This window comes from Gossypium hirsutum, chromosome D10, assembly GCF_007990345.1.
Source record: "Gossypium hirsutum isolate 1008001.06 chromosome D10, Gossypium_hirsutum_v2.1, whole genome shotgun sequence".
Classification (NCBI taxonomy): domain Eukaryota; kingdom Viridiplantae; phylum Streptophyta; class Magnoliopsida; order Malvales; family Malvaceae; genus Gossypium; species Gossypium hirsutum.
In genome coordinates, this window is record NC_053446.1 from 35,776,741 (window position 1) to 35,790,477 (window position 13,737).

General features: G+C 34.2%; 1 pseudogene; it reads right to left on the bottom strand.

Moving 5' to 3' along the window:
• Positions 1 to 1,346: 1,346 nt before the first annotated feature.
• LOC107914855 (chloride channel protein CLC-d-like) lies at positions 1,347 to 13,244 on the bottom strand (annotated as a pseudogene).
• Between the last annotated feature and the right edge of the window lie 493 nt (positions 13,245 to 13,737).

Sequence of the window (13,737 nt, forward strand, 5' to 3'; positions counted from 1 at the left end):
AAATCAATCTTCTATACAATAATTGACCTTACAATATCTTTATCAAATTGTTAATTTATTTTTCTACACGTAATATCAATTCTATTTTCCTAATAATTTATTAAGATTAACTGCTTAAATTAAAACTATACCTTTTAACAAATACTTACGTAAAAGTTAAACCTTTCAAAATAATAAAATAAAAACCAAATCTTTTTAAGGAACTCAAATAAAAGCTTTTCATCAATGCTCTTTTAAACCGGACTGGTGGTCAAATCCACCAGACCACTATTCCCAATTCAAATCGGTTAGACTGGCAATCCAACCAGAATTTATTTTTATTATATAATATATAAATTTTAAATTTTCATTTTATTTAAAAGTTTTAAAAATAAACCATACCAAGCCCAATACTTTATTATCCATCTTTTTATCTAACTGGGCTCAATAACCCAAATATTAGGATATTTAACTTCCCTTAGAGTGGGTTTGGATGAGCGATTGGGTGCGTTGCGGTGCGTTTAGTTTACTTTTTGTCTCACGCTACAGTATCTAATCTCACCGCCACTGCTATTTTTACACTAACCGCAGATAAACGCACCGCCTATCCAAGCTCACCATTAGTTTTTTTATCTGCCGTCTGCCACCTTCTCAATCTATCACTTCCATTTTTCTTTATTTGTTTAATCACTTTCTTCTTCTTCATCTTTCTTTTTTTTTTTTTTTGAAATTTGCTTTATGCTTTCATCAATATTGCATATATATAGAGATATATATTCAAAATCTTTCAGTTTCACTCTTTGCTTTGTAGAATTTTTCTCAGAACCATCAAGTTTCATCAAGTTTTTTCTTTTATAGTTTTATCAAGTTTCTCTCAGCAGTGCAGATTCTCTCTTCTCATTCCTTGTTCTGTTTTTTTTTTTCATTTTCATTTAAATTTTTCTTTGGTTGAATTATTGGATTAGATAAAATTGGACTAAATAATGTATGAAACATAAAACAAAAATTCATAAAACTACTAAAACACCGATTAAATCGATTTTTTAAATAAATTCAAACGATCCTGATTTCCGATTTGATAATGGTTTTGAACGGTTCAACATCACTATCCGAATTGGACCCCAAAGTATCAAACCATGAACTATAAAAGGCGTGCAAGAAAAGGAAAAACATATTGACTAGTGATCATGAGACCCCAATTCTTGACTACACAAAAAGTCTTCGCCCTCAATCAATCGGTCTTTTATACCCTTTACACGTTGTGTGAACTCAAAATTTAACCATTTGTAACTCCATCACCAAGCTTCCCGAGTGAGCAACTTAAACTTGCGAAATCCGATATGAAATTGAAGAGATAATCCGTTAAATACAACTTGCCTATCAAAGCTATTATACATTTTTCATTTTCTAATAATATGATACAGCGTTCCAGTCAGTGTGGTATATCGGATCTAACCTAACCGTTCGAACAAATTTATGTAGAAAATGAGAATTTGAGCTTAGGAGAAGAACCGTAATATGTTATGTAGTAGACGTATGATGTTGAATATCATGATCCTGAATCAAAAGACCATTCAGAAGTGGGCGCTCTGCATCTGCATTTCCTACCAACAATCTTTTCTCATGTCGCTGACCTCTACCATTAAACCTAAAAATAAAACAGAAATCAAAGCAAATACTGAAAATGCCAAAGATAATAAAATATATTAGATATTAAAGATTAATATTTATATTTATATTCATATAAAATAAATTTTAATTATTAAGTAGTAATCACAGAATTAAAATATATTTACTCACCCTACACTGTCCGAGCTAAAAAGGTTGCTCGGTCCCTCAGACAAGTTAGATAATTGATGTGGAGATATATGCCCATGAAACACTTACAGAAGAGAGAACGTGAACACACCAAGATAATATATGCTTGCCATAGGAATACTAATAGAGTTTCTATTGTCAAGTTCAGACGCACCTTAACATCTGAAGATGTTACTAGTTATTAAGTCAAAGAGACCTATCTTACACTTTAGTTGACATGTAGGAGAAAGAAAATTCGAAAGGCCATTTTCGGAGATAGGAGCATACTACCTTAAAACCAAAACTGAATGATTTTTACTGTTGTGCCTACACGTGGACTTGCACACTACATTATTAGTTAGGCAGATTATAGTTCTCATTCCACCCTTGAGATTTGCACATAACCACCTTAGTGACTTGAAAGAGAGTCCGCGATATAGCTTTAAAGTCTGTTTGGTGAGGTTAGACAGGTGTCAAGTTGAGATTAGGATTTCCACATACTTTATACGTTCTCAGTCAATTAAAATTTTGTAAACAGAAAGTAAGGCAGCAGAGAGACCTTACACTAGTTGATTGGAGCTCCATTGTAGTTGAATCAGTTTCCTGTGACATAAGAGATCACACGTTCAAATTACTATAGAGTCCAAATTAAAAATCTTAAGAAAAAGCTGATGCAGCTAAAAGTACCTCTTCAATCAACAAATCCTTTCTAGTGATCACACCAATCATACGAGATGCACGGGGAACAACAAATATGTGTCTCAATCCTAGTTGCCGGAAAATATTGTAAACCTATACCGTCACCATTAACAAGTAAAAGACAAAGATACTGTAACAAACATGATAATCTGTTAAAAGCAACACTGTAAAAAAGAAATCACCTTTGTTAATGACATATCTTCCGGTACAACATATGGTGAGGGATTCAAAAATGGTGCAAGATCTATGTACATTTCTAGGTCATCTGAACTAAGATGAATATCATTTATTGATATTCCTTTACTTGAAACAGGTTTAGCAAATTCACTAAAATTGTGCCTGTAAACAAAGGGAGCTATTTACTCTTAAGCTGAACTGAATAAAAAGCCAGAATGAAACTATAGAATTAAAACTTATAGCAGACTTCAACTTACCGAATCCCTGGGATCCACCTCTGGGATCACAAGGCAAAGGACTATGCTGGAAATCTATCTTAGATTGAAGAAGCACCAGTAGGTGACTGCATTATAAGCAAAGCGCAGCAGTTAGTTCTTCCAAGCATGCTTCTGCTCTACAATATAAAGAGCAAAACCTCTGGGAGCGAAAAAATGTCATTTGTTGTACCTCCGAAGCATAAGTCCGATAACAAGTGTTTCTCCATTTCTTGTGTGATCAATTACCTAGGTAAGGTGAACAATGAAATACTGTTTTCATAATTGCTAACATTGAACTAGAGACACTATGTGAAAGCTAAGCTTACGGGAAAGCCATTATGCTTGTTGCTCTGCAAAATAGAGACCACATCTGCAACCTTTACAACCCGCGGAAGTGAGAGAACCTACAAATGTAGAAAAGCGAGCAGCTTAGGAGTAAAAGTTGTCCTTTGCTTTAAGCACTTGCATGATTATCAGCTCGTATCTACACTAGAGATTATTTTTATACCAAAACAACACAAAACCACGGCATCCTTGTCAGTGAAAGCAGATCAATCAACTAACCTTCTGGTTTCTGCAGGCTTCCTTGGCAGTCATTTTCCGCATCTCATACTTGGGTCTTGATTCCAGCAACGGAATACCACGCAGTCGTGCTTGTTCTTCATATAAGCCTTCATTAAAAGCATCACCAACAGCCTGGGAGGGAAGAAGTGCAAGGACATTTAGACCATGTCAATCAAGAATTGATAAAGTTATCAACAATAAACTTTATACCTTCGATATAAGAAGAACAAGCATAATAAGAGGTAGAAGTTTCAAGTTATTTGTGATTTCGACCATGATGACACACAGAGAAACTGTCATCCTCATGGAACCACCAAGAAAAGAAGCAGCTCCCAGAAGTGCATATCTGCAAATACACCAAATTGTAGAGCACTTCAGCAATGATATTGAATGGTATGCAAAAAGAAAGGTGGGACTCTTAAGAATCACTAAACAAAAGAGACAAAGGCAATTAAGAAACATGATTACCATTGACTGCAAAAACAGGTCATAACACGAGTGGGACATATTCTTTATTTAAATTAAGATCTCTCTGTCATGTTTATGTATAAACCCCCCCCCCCTTCTTTTCTTATGACAAGTATATATATATATTTATCTAACTTGACTAATTACAGCTTTTTAGGAAACTTCAGCCCTATTTGCTTAGTTTGGAGGGGGTTACATGGACCCAAATGCCAAAAGCATATTAATAAAACATTGTGAGTGAAATCATAATACCGATATAGATATGATTATTCAAATTCCATAGAAGTAAAAGAAACAATGTACTTACGTTCCCTCTTCAATATTGAGCTTCTTGTAGTGATTAACTGTAAAAATACCAACCAGACGGCCATATGTTGATCCTATCATTATTCCACGAACAAACTGACCAGCTGGAACAGCAGTACCAAATGTAATTACTGCTAAGGTATAAAACATAACCTGAAATCATTTGAATTGAAAGAAAATTCAGGCCAAGAACTGTTTTCAGGGGAAAATGTATTAGCCTATTCTTCAGTTGTATAAATATTTAAAATAAATATAATGAATACTACTATTAAACAAACCTCCTACAAGTTTTCAACTAATAAATTTGGTATGTTCCTGAACTGTTTAAATTGTGACCTGTAAAAAATATATTTGGAGGATATAATATGAAAATTATAAAATATTCTGAATAATCATCCATTTTCTGGAACGATTCTGCTCTGTTTCTTCATTCTATCTAATTAACTTCTTAAGCATTCTTTTTGTTTTTTGAAGAAAATCATAATTAGGAACGGCATGATGAAGGCAAGATAAATATCTCAAGGGTTTAGAAATTTTCCCTCTTCAATATGAGATACAAAGGCACATTGTCTAAGCAAAGCAAATCACCATAACCTCAAGTAGCTTGGACATATTATACGCTATTCTATGATCCCAAGTACTTTAAATCTAACCATGTTTGCCTCTATTTCACCTTTTATCTCCAATTGACATACTGTTTAGCTAGACTCAACAGGAGAATGGAAGATGTTTCCCTTCTAATATGTTGTGTCCCTCCAACCCAGACTTTACATTAAAATTTCCTTTTCTAAGAAATTTAGAGTAGGAAGATAATTGGGCTAGGGTTCTTGCTTAAGAAAAACAGGTATGCATCCCTGTCATGCTAACTTTACAATGTCATGCATAACAATAACCACATCAAGCGTTTAAATTTTCAAAATACATCAACCGTATACTTGGAAAGGGGCAACAAGTTCACATAGCATTACCAAAAATGCCAACAAGCTTTGGGCGCTGAATCATGAATTGTTTTTGCACTAAACAAATTTCTGATGGCATCATCCTGTGACAAAAATAAACCTGTTAAAATAGAAACAAGCAAGGCAATAGCATTTCACAGGAAAGGAAGCATCTCAAAAGATTCGAGAAACCTGAGTATTGAAGAAGATAGTCGCAAGATCATTGTATTCCTTCTCCTTACTGCAGTAGAACTGCAGATAAAATAAAATCAGATTGAGAAGAAATAACCTAAATGTAAAACAATCAAAACTTCAATAAAAAAGGCAGGAATTAGAAAACAAAAACTTTGTTCTCTCCAAAATAACTATTCATCTGAAAATATACATATGTCGGTATGAATAAATATGTATCTATATGCATACAAATATATAAATATACGCACATAATTACATCAGCATGATGGCTCCTGAGATAAATCCACTCAGAAGACAAATATTTTAGAATAAAGAAAAGCTACAAAAGAGTAAGAAAACAGGAAAGTTGAAATACTCTGTTAAAAAAGTTGCTCAAGGTTCAGAAGTAAGAAAGTAAATTTAAAGTATAGCCAGATGCAGTTCCTGTATTCTTGCATTTAGTAAACTCTTAGTGATTTTAGCTGATATAATAGCAGATAAAAACCACAACCATTATAGTCCAATAAGTACAAACTGGATAGAGAAAAACATTTACCAAATGAAACTGCATCATGATTTAAACAGTAAGGAAAACATGGAATACCATGCATGTCAAGTTGATACAAACAGTAGTTAACTATATGAGCATATCTTACATTTACATAATTCCCATACATTCCAGGAGCCCTTGGGCATTCAATTTCAGAGGCAGGATCAGAGTCTGGACACGGACTGCATTTTCTCAAAAGTGGTAGTCCAAAAGATATAACTGATGTTATCACGGAGATGAGGCATGCTTCATATATCTGCAAAGGTTTTTTTTTGGATGACCAGTGTAGGAAGGAGTGGTTTAAAATATTAGACATGCTCATCGAGAACTCAAGCAGTTTCAACAGATACTAGAATTCTCACCTTGACTCGATTCCCTTTCTTGTGCAAATAATTTCTTCTCCACCGAGTTACATAAATAGTAAGTTGGTTAAACAAAGCTCCTGGGCTCAATAAAAGAATCAATAAATATTAATAGAAAAGATATTGTAACATATACAACATGAACGAAAAACAAAGACTAATACTGATGGAGAAATTTGGGCCTACTTTTAATTAGGGTTATATCTGGTATTTTTAATTTTACTAGGATTTTATGTTTATATGTAGATAACATTGTTATTGTAACTTTAATGAGGTTTTGCATAATGAATATTCGAGAATTTGAGATTGTGATTTTCTTCCAACTAATGATTCTCTTCTGATACTTTCCCTAGTCCTATGTTCAGTATTTTGGATTTTATTTTTATATATAAATATCATAAGAGCAAATGGCTGTACCTAGCAGACCTCCAATGACTCCAATAACTGCCATCGGTAATAATTCCTCAAAAGAGTAGTCTTCTTGACCACTGAAAAGGAAGAAAGTAGGAAAAAATGTAGGAAGCAGTTAATCTAAAGCCAGGCAAAAAGTTTAAGAATAGTTAAGATGCAAGAGCTGAAGGAAGTTCAGATCCTAACCCTGATATATCCCATATTATGAAACCACCCGAGCCAAAATGTCCACAGTTTCCACTTTTACACCATCCCATTGCAGCACGTACCACAACAGCCACAATTGCAGAAGTGAAAAAGACACGCCACATTAGTTGACTCCTCCACCTTCAAAAGGCAAAGTTCAAATGAATGTAAAGGTTGAGTTAAATATCTGTATGCATGTATGCATGCAAAAACATATGCATCCAAAACTATATCTGCATTTACACATGAATGAAAACAAAAGAATAATTGCATAACTTAAGATACATACGGGAATGCAGGAAAATTAATTAAAAATGTAAACAGATTAGCCTCGGACAAACAAACTTGTTCATATACTTCAAAAAGTAGTTAACAAAAACTATTTACCAAGATGTAACCTCTTCCAAGGCAAATAATACACCCCCAACTGGAGCTCTAAAAGCAGCAGCAACTCCAGCTGCACAGCCACAGGTTACCTTTTCAAAATATTAGACAAATAAATAAAATAGGCAAAAAGTTCGAGGTACATCACCTCCATTGTTAGCAAAAATGATAGACAATGACCAAAAATATCTAAGTTCAATTAAAGCAATCAACATCAATAGGAACCACAAAAAAAGATAATGGAAATATATAATAATATAATGATTCAGAAGTGGTTTATGGGAGAAAACAGCAACAATGGAAAGAATAGGGCTGAACAAACAAGTATGAAAGAAGATGGAAATCTGGAAAACTTAGGGTTTAGAAAAAACCTCTAATTTCTTTATATTAATTTCAAAGAAGATAATAATAATAATAAGAATAATAAGAATAAGATAAAGAATAAGAATAATTATAATAATAATAATAATAATAATGATAATGGCTGTAGAGCCTGCAACTTATTTATATAAGCTTTCTTTCTTGCAAGTAAAGTTACTAGGCTTTCTTGCAAGTGAAGTTTTATCTAGCCGTAGATTTAAACCCTAAAGAAACTTAATAATCCTAGTCATCCATAATATATCTAATACTCAAATTTATTGAAATAATAAAATACTATAAAATAAATAACAGCTTCTGCATCATTCTCCCAGGCTTGGAAAATTTGTTCCAGTAAGCAAAACTTCACTTCAACATAAATTTCTCAACCAGCACTTTGCAGCTCTCCTTACACTATCCATGAACTTTCACTAGTTGTTTGGCTAACCATTTCAACAAAAATCTCAAATATTGATTACCCCATCTAAACCAAGCTTCTTCAACATCAATCACATCTTCAATAACCTCTGTTTAGCCTTAGGAAGCTACTGCATATTATCTGAATTTTCAACATCATTTTTGGTGATGTTGCTTTCAGCGATATTTGTCGCCAAAACAAATTTTTGCTTCTTAGGTAGAGCACAAACAAATAATCCTTGTTGATTAATGGTTAGCATAAAACCACGTAGAAAAAAATTCAAAAACTTGCTAGGATTCTCATGAAAGTTTTTTACTTTAATCTTGTCAAGGAGCTTAGAAGTGTCATCCCATCCTAGAGGGAAACAAGAATAGCTCCATCAGCTTCATAGAAGCAAATACGTTTAATTGCAACCTCCACTGTACCAAAATGAATATGAGAACCTACCCATGCTTCAAGTGAATATCTTCTAGATGCACTGTAATGCTTATATTGAGAATCAATGCCAATATCCATAGCTTCAAAAATAGGAAACTTCCCTGAACCGGATTCCATGAACTTGGGTGAAATAATAACACCTCACTCTGTGTTGCTTGAAGTTGTTCAAACTGGATTTTCTCTCCAACTGGTTGGCTTTACCAACATGTTGATTTTGACCCAAAATAAACTTATGTTGCTTCAAATCTTCCAACAAGACTTCCAGCACGCCTACTTCTCTTATAGCTTTATTGTATTCATCAAATGATAGGAGCTTTACGTAAAAAGAATGGTAGTTGAGCTTTAACTCTGATGTAACTGGTTGCTATGGTAAGCAACATAGAGACAACAATTCCTGTTTAGGAACACCATTCACTACAATCACAGCATATTCAAGAATTTCAAGATTAATAGAGAAATAATCCTCATTTGCTGACACGACTTATAGTTTCCAAGATGACTAGAAAAATTTTAAACATTCTGTTTAAAAGTTCTGCCTATTGATGGTATCTGCCTTAGAAAAATGTCTTGCAACAAATCCATTTTTGTACTCATTAAAATGAGATGCAAGTCTGGACGTCAAGGAAAATGGTCACGCAAAAGCATTAACAGAAAGTCCACATTCATGCCTCTTTCATCAAGACCCTCTCCTTTTTCTGAGGATATTCTGACACCATCTATTTCAATTGAAACCATTACGTTTAGTTGCAGCTTTCAGAAAGATAGCTTTCATGTTGGATGCAAGTTGTTTTTCTTCAAAAGACTGCATCACCTTTGCACTGTTACTTTCCTTCAAGCTTTCTTGGTTTTTCTGAAGTTCAGCACTGAGTTCTCTTGGCAAAATCTTATTCGGAAGTAGAAATTGCATCAGCTCTCTTTAATCTAGAATTATCACAAGGCATTGTGTCCCATGAGATATCCAAGAGATTTTTGACTCACCTCCAATCCTCACCTTCCCTAAGGTTGTGGCTGTTATTGTATGAAGAACCGAAGGCTCTTCCTCTATTGGTTACACAAGAACTTCTCACCTTTATTTAGAATATTCATCATAGATAGGTTCTAATAGATCATAATCTTGCTCTTCCGCATGCATATTGCAAAGAGAACAAACAACTTCAACATTAATTCCACTCTTATTTAATTCTAGGGCATGCACTAACCGCTCTTTCAATCCACCTCGTAGCGCAGGGTCTATGGGTCCAACATCATAAAAGGGGTTTTCTTTCTCACCAAAATTAGATTTATCAGTGAGACTACCTTCCAATATGTCAAATTGATTGTGGGCACCTTCCAGAATCTCCATCAAGGTTCTCTCTTGTTCCAGTTGCAACCAAGCATAACGTGCATGTGATAATTCTTCAATTGCACCTTGTAGTGCAGCCAATTCTGTTTTTTGATCCTGATTTCCTCCTCCTCGAACTCTTATCAACCCATCCATGGCTTAAAAGCAAACCTTAACATAGACCTTGGATCTAATTAGGCTCTAATAGCAAAACCAACGTGGTTAAAGGGAGAAAACAGCGACAACAGAAAGAATTAGGGCTGAACAAACAAGTAGCAAAGATGGAACTCTGGAAAACTTAGGGTTTTCCAGTTTCTTTATATCAATTCAAAGAAAATAATAATAATAATAATAATAATAATAATAATAATAATAATGGCTGTAAAGTTATATAAGCTTTCCTTTCTTGCAAGTAAAGTTACTAGGCTTTCCTCCAAATAAAGTTTTATTCTAGCCCTAGATTTAAACCCAAAAGATACTTAATAATTGTAGCCATCCATAATATATCTAATGCTAAATAAATAAAATTGAAATAGTAAAACATTATAAACTAAATAAAAGCTCCTGCATCAAATACCCTAGAAGGATTGATCTTTTAACAGATATACGTGAAATAGGAGAAAATCCATGAAGTTATTCTCTCATATATACTCTCCAGATTTATCAATCAAAAAGGCATTCTTATACTCACAAGATCACGACGATCTCGATCACTCTTGAAACCTTGAAGCCACCTAGAACTTATATGATATTTTGTGGATCCACCCTGAATAAACACATCACACAAAATTAAAATTTAGCATGGAAAGTTCTATAGAGATGTTACACATACAACAGCAAGAATGTTAAACTTTCAAGGCAGCATTGAATGTAGATACTATTGTTAAAATACATTAATATTGCATTCCAAGTTTACAACCAAGAAATAGTAGTGGTACAAAATCACCCTCCTCTCTTCAAGGACTACTAATCAAGTCAGTCATTATAAAACTGTGTAATTTTCAGAGCAAATTATGGTGAAAATCATATCTTGACATTAGCATACTTTTAATACTATGTGCTTACTTGTCCAAGAAGAGATGCAATACAAGCGCCGGTATGGACAAGAGGACCTTCTTTTCCCAGAGCTAACCCACCTCCAACTGAACCAATACTTCCAAAAATCTACAAATTACAATGAAAAGAATGCAACTGGAACAGATCTAGATAGAGTAAATGGCATGGATACAGATTGATAAACCTAAAAACCCTAATCTAAATTTATAAGAACTTTAAAATACTACCAGCACATAAATTTTCTACTAAAAAAGCTGTGAACCATAAATGGACAACTGGTTTATGTCTCAGCAACAAGATCCTGCTGGCAAGATTATCATACCTTTCCAATCAAGGTTCTAAGAAGAAGGATACCAGGAATATCAATTCCTGAGGATAAAGATAAGCATTGGATCGTCAGACTACACAACACTTATGACAAAGCATTAACATTAATGAGTATTGTGTGGAAAATGGATTGGAAAATATCAAAACTTACCATTCAAATAACCCTTGATTTCAGGAATACCAGATCCTGCTGCTGCTGGAGCAAATTGGGTAATGATATATACAGAAGAAAAGACTAAGGCTAAGTTGATTAATATGTAAATTAGACAACCAGCCAGATATGACTTCTGTATTATTTTAAAGGTCAAGGAGAACTTCCATCCAGCAAAGTTCTCGACTGAAATATTGATAAAATACAGCAGCAAATCCAGTACCTGAAAAGAAAATTACATAAAAACCATCCATTCTACCAGATACTTTATGGGAAGAAAGGGATAGAAGTTCACTATCTATACAAAAAGGATCACTTAAAAGCAGAGCAATATGCAAACTCTTAATTTAATCCAGGTCAAATGACAATTCATCTAATTATCACTAAATCTTTCTCCGCCTATCAATTATGGAAATGAAGAATACTATTTCACCACTCAAGAGCATAGTTTCCGAATACGTTGTATGTGTCGATTCATGGTACATGTGCAGAGCACACGTTGGGGTCGTAGTATGTTAGGACGGTGACCCAACTGAATACATAAATAGAAAGACTAGAAACCTAGCTTTTCATCAGGTCTCAAGGCTGAAGAACTGAACTGCTAGAAGAATGCATTGGTAGCAGTGGCTGGTCACTGGTGAAGAAGAAGGGCACCATCAAAGAGGCTGAAACCATCTTTGCAGAAGGTATTTACTTCCTAATCTTAAAATAAGATGGTAATCTTATTTAGGAGCAAACTTCTCCCGGGCTCTCAACTCCCCCTTTCTTTTCATTTCTTTCTCTTCAACGGAACTCTTTCTATTTCAGTCTTTGTGGAGAATCAACACCAACCAGCGATATTGGGACACTGAGCAAGGGCTTCTGATTCATGGTTCACCAGGTTTGTGAAATTGGACCTGGTACCAGGCGATCCAGATCATGGTACAAGGGGTAAGGTAGAGAAATAGGGGAACTATGCTCCAGTGTAAACTATCCAAAATATAATTTTCAAATAATCTTAAGTACCCATTATGATTCTAAACTTTTTACCCTTTCTAAGTTACTAAAAATTAGAAAGATTTCGTAAATAAATGAAACTAAAATAAATGTCACTGCATTTCCCCCAAATCAAAATCATTCCATCAAATACAACCCAAAATGTCAAAATCAGCTTAACAAATGATTTTCTCCTTCGAAAAACCACAAAATCTAAGCCGAAACTGATTCCAGAAAAAATCAACTTACCGATGCCTATAAGCAAAGCGAAGAACCATTTCATCCCCACGTTATATCCAACAAAAAGCTTTCCTCTCTGTGCCTAAATTATTAAATTCCAAAACACACAAAAAAATATAGTTAAAAAAAAAACTAAAAGATCAATAACTTAAAACTGAAAATTTACCTTTCTTTTCTTTACTTCAAATTTAAAGTTACAGTTACCTGTTCTTCTCGATAAGCGTAATTCTCAATAACTTCGTAATCTAGGCTCTCTACACAATTCCTATTGCTTGTAGTACTCAACAGTCCAACTCCGTCAAGATCACCTTCTTCCGAACGTGGAAGCCGAGACCAAACAAGCCTCGCCGTTTCCATTCCGTTTTGAAAACGATTCGATAACATGATCGATCCATTTTCAAAATCGATCGATCTCTTGAAACAACGCTAAAACCCACTAAGCTTCTACCAGATCACTCCACAACGAAAAGATAATCTCCTTCAATTAATTTTAAAACAATTAGGAACGGAAAAGGAGAAAATTGGCAGATAAGATTTTTGGAATTGAACGTTTTATGATTCGTAAACTGAAATGAGGGAGAGAGAGAGAGAGATTCTAGCGTAGTAACTTAACGAATTTCTCCCTGTTCTTTTTTTTTTAATAACTGAGATTTTTACGGAACACGGTTGTTCCAATATGGATCAAATATATTCCATAACTTTGAATCAAATACAAGAATAAAGGGAATAATAAATAATGTGAAAGCCTCTCTTTATAAAATTTAGTGGTATATATTGAATTAGATCGATGGTTAACATTATTAAGTCACCAATGTTTCAATTAGATACACTTTCTTATGGGTTCTACGAATCGGACCAATTTAAGTGAGTTAAATGAATCATATTTAATTAGTTGACCTTCATGGATGTTCTATGTGCATTCGTCACGGGTTTTGATCCGCAGCCCGTGACATTCTTCCTTACTCATTCTCACGAGGCTCTCGTCACATCCTCAAATTGACACTATTTTAACTCATCTTGAAAGTATCTCTATGTCTTGACTTATGTTTCTGTCATCCCCTAACTCGAACTGTATTTCTCTCTTGTACATCTTGTTCGTAAGAGTCCACCACTCTTACTTGCCCCCATTGTGACTTGCCTAGATTGGGATCCCCTAGATCCTCACAAATAGGTTTAGGCATGTCCACATTGAACACTGGACT